At 30.8% G+C, this 12,961-nt stretch overlaps 1 non-coding gene across 1 annotated transcript; it reads left to right on the top strand.

Annotated features, from left to right (window-relative positions):
• The first annotated feature begins 8,591 nt into the window (after positions 1 to 8,591).
• On the top strand, positions 8,592 to 8,681 carry Trnaf-gaa (transfer RNA phenylalanine (anticodon GAA)). Its single transcript is given in 2 exon segments — positions 8,592 to 8,628; positions 8,646 to 8,681. It is a non-coding gene; the product is annotated as a tRNA-Phe (tRNA).
• Positions 8,682 to 12,961: the final 4,280 nt, after the last annotated feature.

Below are 12,961 nucleotides of genomic sequence, written 5' to 3'. Positions count from 1 at the left end.
TTGTGTTGTGTTTTGGTCCATGCGACACATGGGCAACTTTGTGTTTAGCTTACAAATACTGTTAAATGTTTGTCAGCTAAGGGCGGTATCTTAATAAAATGTATGTAGTAGGTACAGCTATATGTACTTAAAAACTGTACAATGAAGGTTTACAATAATTTAAGTCCAATAAATTGTGTTGTATGATTAAATAAATAGCACGCCTCCGTGTGACGTCATAATTTAATCTACTGAACAGTTCAGAAAAGTTATATTTACAAACAACAACAAATGTATGGTGTGGCTTATGGTCGGTTTGTGAATTCAATGATCCAGACGATTTTCCCCACAACGTCAAGCCCCATGTCTTATGTCATTTATTATTTATACCTCATGTTAAAATGTCTTCCCTCGTCCTGTACATACTTTTGTCTAGTGCTTCATGGTTAAAGAGCTAGCTACTGTTTGTATTAAATCAGTTACACAGTATACGAAAGGCTAAAAATAAAGGATTCACGAATTATTGTTTATACGGTTGAGGCCCGTTAAGGGTGTTGCATATATATATTTTTGATTACAATATATTTGGGACAAGAGCGCGTAGTGTTGCAGTTTAAACAGCAACACTACATCGCAATAAAAACTACCTTGAGTTGTGTATGTTATTGTTTAATCGTATTACGGTTTATGAGTTTGAACACCATATTTTAATAGCTAGCAACGATATACTAGTAAATGCCTATAATTGAAAAAAAAAGTATGAAAAAATGTATTAATTTTAACTGAATTCTCACAAGGACATTTTACGTCAACAATGTTATTTAAGTCAGTTTCAAAATCACCAAATGTATAACAGTATACAGTTCGCAGATGTGTCTCTTTAAATATTAAAAAAAACAACTATGATATGGGTGTTAATGTTATTTGAATGTCTTAATCCAGATTGTAATAAATATAAGCTTCTAAAGTAATTAAAATTTGATAAAGGAGGCATATGTACATAATATGCATATATAAATATATATAAATATATATATATAATATTATATATATATATATATATATATATATATATATATATTATTTATTTATTATATATATATATATATATATATATATATATATTATATTATATATATATATATATATATATATATATATATATATATATATATATATATATATATATGGAAAAAAACTGAAAATATATATCACTTATTCATAGAGTATTGCAAAATATCTCTTCGATAGTGCATGCTTTAATGATAATCCGTAGTTCGATTGAATGATACCGCATGCACAAAACGAAGAAGAACTGCTCCTTATACTGTATTAAGTCATTAACACAAGCTTTAAAACCCATAAGCCAATGTAATAAGCTAGTTAAACAACTAGGAACTTCGTAAGGACAGGATGCCCTGTATCTTTATAAAGACTTCCGATTTTTCATGTTTGTTAGACTTAACTGTCTGACCAATGTGGTTCTCTTGCATATATGTAAACGTTACCATAAAAGAGTTGATGCCCTGATATGTTAATGGGGTCAAACAAATTAGTTTAATTGCGTATACGGGTGTTTGGCTGTCAAGTTAATTGAACAAACCCGAGTTAAATAAAATGAGACGGGCGTTTTGTTCATAGTTGACGTCGGTTAACATATTATGTGCCTTTGAACAGTGAGAACACATAGTCATCAAACAAGTATTACCGATAGTAAGTCATTGGTGTAAGTGTCAGTGTTTATAATCATATTTAATTACGTAGGATTTCAGTAAGATTAATTATGTAAAATTTCAAGATAATTAACTACGTGACATTGCATTGTCTCTGAAAAATAGTTTAAAATTCAAATATATGTGCTCTCAATACTTCAATTTATGCCATTATTGTAGTGAACAAACTAAATTGTTAATGTGGTGTCACATTTTAGCATTTTAGTTTCAAATATAACGTTTGTCCGTCTTCAATAAACAAAATTTAATGGCCGTATACTTATTGTGTATCTCCTAAGAATACTATTCGAGAAAGTGAAGATAATGTTTTAATTAACGATGCAATGTATTAGATTGCGCCCATGTTTTTTATCTTACATTTGTTGCAAGAAGTTTCATAATTTTTTTAAGTGTAATGCACAAGATTGAAAGGTTTGTACGTGAATAGCTCAAATACAAAGTTTGGTTTATAAAATATACACAAAATGAAACGAGAGGAAAAAAAAATCAAAATGCTGAGCAACAAGACACGATGTACACAATACGAAAAGCAGACGCGTCTTTATTGCTGCCTTGTTGTTTCTTTTGTAATCAAACTAAAAACTAGTAATTTAACAGGATTTTTTTTAGTTATGCTATATAGGGCAGACATACGATTCACTAAAGTGTCTTCATTTTTCGCGAAATGTCTATGTTTTCTAAAGATACTGAAGATATACACATGTGGGACCATATATTTGTATACAATTTTTCCATTTTCCATATATTAAAACATGGTAATAACCGACACAACAATTGGCACAAAAATCACATTCATTAATGCTATGATTATGGACGTCTGGAAAAGAGTCATTAAAGCGGCATTTGTTACAGCACCCTTCTTGCATCTTAGCAGGTTGGCAATTAACTTGGGCCCAAACGATTCTAATGCTAATGTTCTAGATCTCAATATAAGACCAAAGCAGAAATACGGGTGAGGAATGTTTAAAACAATTAATTCACCGTCTTTTAATGGTGCGATATATGAAATTGTGTTTACTTCTCTTTGGATTTAATTCGTCCAGAGCATAATCTTGAGTGAATTTCTTTCTTAAAATTATCAGGGGAATACTCAATGCAAAAGGAAATGAAAAGTCTCATGGGGTGTAAACTTAATTTGCAAACGTGCTTGAAAGACAATAAGAAGCCTTCGGCATGCGTCAATTGTCGAAGGTTCTGATGTTTGTATTCAGTCGAGAACGTGATATGCATGCCACTAAAACCTTTCATATAAAAACACGCAAACATTCGAGTTTCAAATGGATAATATATAAAAACCTAATTCCGTAAAGGACCTAATGTGTGGACAGGACTGAAATATTTAAAATAATGTCTGTATTTAAGACATGCTACATGTATGAATGCATAATCATAATTTATTTGAATATATAAAATGTTTGCCAATACATCGCGGTATATTTTCATTAAAACGGTGAAATTCCAGAAAAGCCAAACAAGTATGATTTAGATATTTGGTCTGATCCACTCAACTGAATTAGCATGATTTAGATTCATTATCAACACGGTAATGCCTTTTTTGTTGGAGAAGGGAAGTAAACTTCCGACTAACTTTCTGATAGTGCATGTTATCTAGATCACAACCCACCTTTTTATTCTCTATTTAAATCGACTGTCGTGCGCGGCAGTCTTTCGACGTTATGTTTAAATTTGATTTAGTTGTTTCGATGTCATTTAAGTGAATTAATTATTTTTACAAAACGGCAAAGCTGAACTTCGATTTTTAATGGAATCATGTGTAGAAGGAACATACCAGCTACATACATGCTGGAAAAAGGACACGGACTGTGTCATACTAATTACTTCTGTAATATCTTTGTATATGTGTACATACTTCAAATAGTTGCGTTAATAAGCATTATGGAAGTGTTTTCGTGCAGAGATATACATGTAATCATACTCGTTCTGTGATGTCTACATGCTCAACTCAACTCTGTATGTTTTATTATCACATTTTTACATACCATTGTTAAACGACGTAAAATAACAAGTAGTTTTTTTTACCTTCTTATATCGTGTTTTATATAGATGAAATGTTATTATTACAATAGCCTGAAAAAGCTGCATTGAACCGTAATATTTATCATTGACCTTATAGATAATAACCAACACTGCAATTTGCACATTTATTTCTTAACTCGGCGCATAACTTGGTTGAACGAAAAAATATCAAAGCTATACATTCATGATATCTCTAGTTTTATCCTATTTTAATAAGCGTGTGCAACTACTGTACAAATATACGAAACTTAAATTAATAGAGTACTAATATACCCGTATTCAGATAAAATAAGCTAAACACCCCATGCTCAATCTAGTTATACGATGAAATAATGAGATGTAATAAATCTCATCTTCCATCGATGAATTATTGTGAAGGTTTATGAAGCGTTAGTCACCGTTTCCCCGACGGTCATTGTTTTTTTTAATTTGCCTTCTGCGATAATGGTATATCATTGTATTTACATACATGTATAGTACTTTTTCAACAACATAGTTGTTTGAGTTATAGCTTCATCGAAATCAGAGAGGCAAATAATATTTTGTCACAGGGATAATTTTGATATGCATGTTTACCATAGTGACACTCTTTTCTTAAAGTTAGATACTTCGTTGAATACAAGGATATATCTGACGTAAAATAACAACCGACTTTAGGTGTTTAACCTGATTTTAATTATATATATATATATATATATATATATATATATATATATATATATATATAAACAAATCTTTTGAAACTCACTAGTGATCAGATAAGAAAGTATACGTACAACACTTTCAAACTCTGTTTCACTGACGCTGCTGTTTACAGTGAATTATACCGTTTGAAACAAATATCTATTTATATCCTGATATCCCTCTAAATCATAAAAACATAGACAACACATTTTTCCAATTTATATTATTATTTGCTGCACTTGTATAATGTGTGATTGTGTGTTTTGTTTCGATATTTTGACACGCGCTTTTCTTTACAAATACATTATAAGTTGCTATCAATTTAATGCGTGTTGTCCTGTTCTATTGAATCAAATATAAACATGTGATAAACTGATCAAAGCAAGGTCTACAACCAAAAATAAATGATTCAGGAAGCATGTTTACTACCATTTCCTTGTTGTTCCATTTTCTTGTAATTCATTGTAATTCCATCTTCTAGTTAGGAAAAAACTGTCAGCGATACATTGGAAACGATTATGACCTTAGTTGTCAAGTCGGAAACGCGTTATGGCGTTCACGGTTTGATTATCCTTTAGTATAGGTTTATATTACATATACTTTTGAGTTCCTGTACATGCTTAATCGAAACTTCGCCTTTGTGGGGTTTACAGGCATCCGGACGGATAGGTAACTTATTATATACTTCGAAGGAGTATGAAAAATGCTTCATCTCTTAATGATGCATTAGCGAAATGATTTTATTATATCTTTAATAAAATATTTATCGTTATGCCTTCGTACAACAAGTAAAAACATATATATTTATTGAATATAAATCTGTATATAAATCATATAATTGTTTTCACCCTTTATCTTATCAGGACATACCAATTGATTCATGACGAACGTTTGCCATCATTTCTTTGAGGTCATATATTGTTGCAATTACAATTTCAATTGTGGTAGATAATCGTTTTTCGTGACCATCTGAACTGAAGTTTACCCCAGGCTTGGAGTTAGAAATTAGCCATTTAAAGTGTTAGTAATATAATGTCTTGATGCTCACACGAAAATTCAAATGAATTGTTTTATGCATATGCGGAGTTTTAAAAATACATGACCCGATTTCAATGTGCACATTGATCTTTGTTTAGAATTAGTTTTAGAGCTTATACAATAGAAGGGAAATTTAGCAGGAAAACATTGATATGTTACGTGGACTACATGATTCGTTTCGGTTCATATCCATTTACGTTGTATTCCATTTTAAAATACGATTTCAGAGTAGAGTAATTGTGTTATATTATCATTACATACCGCTTGCTATAATCAAGCGTGTTTATGTCTTCTTGCTGTATACACGTTTTACCTATTGTTGATTTTATACATAATTATCGTCATACTTTATATTAAACCACCTTAAAATCAGTCCACTTTTATTCCAATCACTTGCGTTACGGTAATTCATGCCTGTTGTATCATTTCGGTAGAACTATATCTTATAGTTTATGATAAATATATTGCCATAGACTCAAGCATTTCGTCATCATTATAAAGCCTTGCTGTGAACATAGTATTTGTCAATAGCCCTTTATGGTTTTGGAATATAAATATATCATAATTACGTTAATTAGGTTGCATATTATCAGACATCAATGACAATGTATATTTTTACAAACAACACGATGCAAGAAATCCTATCAATACGTGATACCAAAGAAAGTGTGCTTTCGCACAAAACGATGCCTATCGCCAATGAACTAATAATGTTATTCCGAATATAGAACTGTTTTTAGAAAAAAACAAAGGACAGCATTAAAACAATACAAAGAATGTCTTAATATTTTAATTATGTTTGACCTTCAAGATTATAGTTTTGCAAAACACATTGTATAATACTTATAATTAATTTCACAATTGTTTGACAGAAGATCGTGATATTTGCAGTCCAATATATGATAGCTTTTGGATCTCAACGTGATAGACATAACTAATATATTTTCTCTTCATGCTGTCAGGTTTCGTTTTTAAAGGATGTGTGCCTTTTTATTTGCATTACCTGACACCATATTTTACAGAAAAGAACACAAGTCATATACACATTTAATCAGTTTTAGTAATTTCTCAACAATTAAATCCTTAAAACATTGTTTACATCATATTTTACAGAAAATAACACAAGTTATATTAACAATATAATCACTTCTATTAACAGCCCAACAATGAAGTCCTTTAAACAATATGAAATTAAAAGCAATCAAGCACGGAACTTTTTATAGCATGTTATTGTTTAAACAAGGAATTGCGTTAAACGATGTGAATGTGTAACATTACATTGACTACCATTTATGTATCAGACTCATTGTTTTGTTTCATAAGCAATCGAAACATAAATATGAACATACATGTAGATATACAACTTCGATTGTTCTTGAGGTTACACATTGTGTAGCCAAACATGGCATAGTATAAATTATTTTTGCAACTATAACACATATATCCGTTTTAGAAATATGTCATCAATTATTTATAAAGAGTGTTTCTTTAAATATAAACCTTTTTTTTAAGTCAAAACGTTATCCGTTTGTATTACTAGAATGCCGGTATTAACTAAATGTCAAATGCTTCAAATATAGTATTATTTTTCTTAATATAATTAATGGACATGTTTATATGTTACTTTGGATAGGTGTCTATGAAGATAAATATATTGTCTTGGAATCCTTTCAGACGAGTGCTACCCTTAGATGATTATATTAAACATTCAAAACGAACACGATGTTGTATAGCTTATATATTTGGGAAAAACAATATGTTCGGTTATTATGCATGTAAATTGCATTTTGTGTTGTACATGTACATGTAGGGTAGCACTTATATGCAGAGCTATATTAACAGCTTAGTTTACATTGTTTAGTTATATCGATAGAATGCGTTTTAAAACACAGTGTCAGAATTTAAAAAAATGAAAAATTATGTTTGGGTGTGATTTTGTTTTACAATTAGCCTTAAGTTGTTATTTAATGTCATTTTGAGAATGTTACTTTGGATAGGTGTCTATGAAGATAAATATATTGTCTTGGAATCCTTTCAGACGAGTGCTACCCTTAGATGATTATATTAAACATTCAAAACGAACACGATGTTGTATAGCTTATATATTTGGGAAAAACAATATGTTCGGTTATTATGCATGTAAATTGCATTTTGTGTTGTACATGTACATGTAGGGTAGCACTTATATGCAGAGCTATATTAACAGCTTAGTTTACATTGTTTAGTTATATCGATAGAATGCGTTTTAAAACACAGTGTCAGAATTTAAAAAAATGAAAAATTATGTTTGGGTGTGATTTTGTTTTACAATTAGCCTTAAGTTGTTATTTAATGTCATTTTGAGAATGGTAACTATAACATAATAATATATATAATATAATAATATTACAAAAGATGCATCCCTTGAAATGTACGACTCGTTATCTATAAATATGAATAATTCGTTCCTAATTATTAAACTATTATGATTATAACTGTACGTATAGTGCACTCAAATGAAAATACGGTTCGATATTGAGAACGCTCAATATGGTATAAACCCCTTTTGCTTAAACATGTCTTATGTTTAGTGCTTAAACGTGTTTATTAACGTACATTTTTCAGTACAACAATTCTTAATTTAAGTCTGTTTTATACCATATTGAAAAATTCATTGGCGTCGCTCTAGAGAGCGGCGACTAGTATGTAATGCATTTTTTTCGCTTATTGGAGGAGAAGTTATTTTACGGATCAATGTATTTATTTTTGTTTTAAGAATATCTTGCATAGTGGTGATTTTTTGTGTAAATTAGTGTAAATAAGTACTGCATTTGTGCCTATTACATTTATTACATAATTTATTGCCAATAGTGCAAAGCTAATTGTTTTAATTAATAACTGATCCACAACTGATCACAGGGGAAAGATTACAGGGACTGGGAAAATACGCGAAACTTTCTGGTTTTGTATAAAAACAAAACATAATCAAAATATATTTCGATATTTGACGACCTATCGCGCAAGCAAGTTTATTGGAAGGCGTTCTGGTACGAAAACGTACAATGTATTAGTTTATTAAAAGACATATAATAACGATCGCTATACACAACTTCACCAAATAGCAGTACATAAATGATGTCAGCCGGAATAGCTCAGTTGGGAGAGCGTTAGACTGAAGCTGTTTACGCAACAATCATCTAAAGGCCCCCGGTTCAATCCCGGGTTCCGGCACGAACAGAACAGTTCGACGGCTGACTTTTTTTTTCAGTCAGGATAATAAATATAATAAAGCTTTATTTTATGTAGACATTTTAAAATCCATTTTACTACAATTGGACATTTTTATTAAAATTAATGGATGCCGCGTGGTGACAACGTTAATTAAAATTTCTTACATTACTTAAATATCTTTTTAACAAAATACATGTGATTTTATATTAACAAATAAATGCAAACAACACATCATAGGCCCTAAGTACTATCCCTACCACATATTGAGCGCGAAGCGCGACACGTATTATTGATTGTAACAATGAGTTGCGATAAAGGATGCAGCCGCTTATCAAGGAGGAGCTGTGTCCCAGCAACCCGTTTTCCTAGAGTCAAGCACTCCTCGGAGTTTGTTTTTTTTAAGAACCACATATAGAGCGCGAAGCGCGACACGTATTACTATCCAGGTGGTATGGGTTCTTTAGCATTATCCGACCATTACGTCTATAAATATCTTCCTTAGAATTTGAGAAATTTTGAAATCGTTGTTCGAAGTCCAAAATTTTCATCCGATTGTTCCCAAACTTGCACAGGGTTTTTTTTATCAATGAGGACCCAACCCAAACTCTCTATATGAGCAATATCGGACCATAAGTCTAGAATTATGTCTCTTTGAATTTAAAAATAAAAGTGAAAAACTGCTTGGTTAGGTGATTATGTCAACATTTTTCATCAGATTATTTCCAAACTTACAGTGTCTTCATATCAATGAGCATTTTTACCTCATTAAAAATGAGAAACATCGGGACAATAAGTCCAGAATTTTTTTCTATTAAATTTGACAAAATAAACAATTTCCACTTGTTTAAAAGATTTCACAACTTTCGTCTGTTTAGTGTTTTTATATCAGTATTACTCGAACCCTATTGAAAATGATAAATATCGGAGCAATAAATCTATTATAATCTTTTACTGAATTTCAAAGTATTGTGAAATGCAGCTTCTTTATGCAATTTACAGTTTTCATTCATTTTTTTTTTTCAAACTTTTACAGTGTTTTTTATATCAATGAGTACTCAACCCCTATCGTAAATGAGCAACGTAAGAATAAGTTCAGAATCATCTCCCCTTGAAGTTGAGAAAAATATGAAATTACGCTTACAAGATGAAGCAGATTTTTTAAAACCTACACAGTTCTTTTCCATTAATGAAAACTACACACGGATGCCAATAAAAAAAGGAAACCAATGTAAATAAAATGAACTATGAAATAGTTGGGGGTTACAACACAAAATCATTGATAATGGTTATTTGGGGGTTATAACACAACATAATAAATAATGGTTATTTGGGGGTTATAACACAAAATTATAGATAATGGTTATACCAGTATCTTTTTCTATTTTGTTTAAAATAATCGGCCAATATATTAATAATTACAGTAGAAAAAAATCGTTCCATGTAACTTCATTGAGTGCCTTTTACACTGAAATTCCCGACGCCCTTTGATGCTTAGCATCAATACTTATCTTGTTATCTTCTGTAATGGATTTGAAGACATACAATATAAACATTTTCCATGTATTGACTCATAAAGAAAATATTTTAATTAACGTTGACCAACGCTTGTCCTGTTTGAATTACATCTTATTTTAAAATAATAATAATCTTTCAAATGCAATGTTGCTACACATACTCATGTAGTTGTCTTTAAAATATCTTTTAAACTTCATAATATAAATAAGGTATTTGCTACATATCGGAAACTAACACAAGCACACGCGTTCTTTTCTCGATACTCAATATAATTGAATGTTCTAAAATTAACGCTCATAACAAATTCGCATTTAAACTTATTGTATGTCACAAATTACAGTCATCACTAATTGACTCTATACAAATCTTTTATTTGCATGGAACGATTGGCGAACTGATGAAAATGAGTTTCAAATGGCGAGTAATCTTTATGAAATGAACTTATATTAGACATAATTATAAATCCCCCAAAGGGTCATAAAAGCCATTTTGAGACATTTATTAAAAGGGAATTTTTGATTAATAACTACTGATAGTCAAATAAATCAACCTTTATTCGGAATACAGTTCGATGTACATAATCGTTACCATACATCATCCTGCCGTTAATGATTCCCCAATAATATTACAGTTAGATGAAAAACTTGTACAAATAGTTATTATGACGATATATTTACATCAATTAGGCATATTGACAATACTTGTCGGTCTATATCAAAAAGCATGATAACCTTATTTACAAATCCTTTAATATTTGTCAGCAGTCGTTGAGGATATTTTATAATAGAAACGAGGTGGGATGCCAAATATGTTTTACATGGTACAAACTAGCACTTGTTTAAAGATCCTAGTCGTTTACTAGAATATGCACGGGTATTAAATAATACTAAATGCATGTGAACACCTTCCGAACGAGACAATCAATAAAATCCATAAGCTATTTAATATAACTACACATATATTTAGTAAAAAAATCTTAATTTGAAAGGTATCAGTTACATTTGGCAAACAAATACATTCAAATTGAAAAGTCCGAATAAAAAAATTAGGTCGCGAAAAACTATGGTTGTGAATTGTTTTGATGTTGATTATTTAAATTCTTAGAAAAACAGTACGAGTCGATTTACAAAATACTTCAATGTTCATGGAGAGAAGTATTTTCTTGCTGGCCTACGATGAATAGCAATATCGCATGCGGGCTGGCGTTTAATAATATCTATTTGTGCACAGTGTGCAAATTATAAAGAACATCGACTATATAGCAGTCCTGAACTCCGAATTTTCCGACCAACAATTTAAAATTATAATTTTGTTGAAATTTTGTAAAGTAGTCCATAATGAGTCTATAACTGATGAACGTGTACGCTTCGTTCAAAGTGTAAAACAATGAGTTGTTTACAATATCCATCAGTATGCCAATGACATTTAAAGATTAAAAGAACTCGATTCAACAATTCATAATTAATATTTTATAATGGTCATTATTACACACATACTAACGGTTAAAGTTATAACAATACATGTAATAGGAAAGGTATTACAGCTGTTTATGTACACATTACCGCTAGCTTGAACACATAAAGTATCAACTTATGATAGAAACTGAAAATTAAATACTACGATATATTTTTACAAAGGATACGTTTTATAAAATCAATTTGAGTCAAATTTGACATTCTTTCTTTCTCTCCTCTCACTGTCCATCTATGTGTGTTCGTATCCACGACTTTTATACCAGACCATTGACTTCGAATATAACATGAATAAATCGGGGCTAACCGCCTCAGAAGTGTCAATTTAAGGCCTTTGAGATTTAAAACGGTATAATATAAGGGCCATCGGAAAATTACATAAACCGTAGAAAACACGCAACTTTAATCGTATCTATGTCGGCATAAACAATTAAACATGAATGCAAAAAACGTGACGCTTACATTTATTGGACGTTTGTCGTTAGGATTAAAAATATATCAGTACGATTAGGTGATAGGGACTCATCATCAATATCTTCTGGTTTTGCGTAAAGTTTGAATGAAATTGGATTTCTTTCGTCAGACCAAGCATACAATCCATCTCATAGCAGCTTTCAAATAAATCGGCTATTAGTTCCGCACATTAACTGCCAATTAGAACCTATATTATGTGTTTGCCATCGAATTTAATAAATAAATTATGTACAGAGAAATGGAGAGCAAATCACATGTCTTGTCAGTAAAAATAAAGTATGTTTTGCTTAAATTTCATAGGTGCAGAATGTATTTCGATAATTAATGGCTAAGTAAGAGCATATTTCATAAGATAATAAATATAACTCTTGTGATATGTATCGAGTTTAATGTTGTTGTTTTTTTCACAAAGAAAGAAACACCGTTGTTAAATTATAATTTATTTTACTAGTGATATACACGGAACAGAATATTGTCAGCGCTAAATAGTATAGCTATTATGTTTTGTCATTTGAATTCACTATGATAGACGTAACTTATAGAATTGCGAATAAAGCTGCCAGTTTTCATTTGGTATTGATTGGTGCCGTTTGATTTACATCTCCCGGAAAACTATATGGGCCGTGCTCCGTGAAAAAGGGGTTTAATGCATGTGCGCAAAGTGTCGTCCCCGATAAGGCTGTGCAGTCCGCATATGCTAATCAATGACGACACTTTCTGCTTTTATGATATTTTATGTTTAAAGAAAGTCTCTTCTTAGCAAAAATCCCGTTTGAGCGGAAAGTGTCGTCCGAGATTAGCCTGTGTGGATCGCACTGG

Source organism: Dreissena polymorpha, chromosome 8 (assembly GCF_020536995.1).
Source record: "Dreissena polymorpha isolate Duluth1 chromosome 8, UMN_Dpol_1.0, whole genome shotgun sequence".
Lineage (NCBI taxonomy): Eukaryota > Metazoa > Mollusca > Bivalvia > Myida > Dreissenidae > Dreissena > Dreissena polymorpha.
This window is presented reverse-complemented; position numbering and strand designations above follow the sequence as displayed.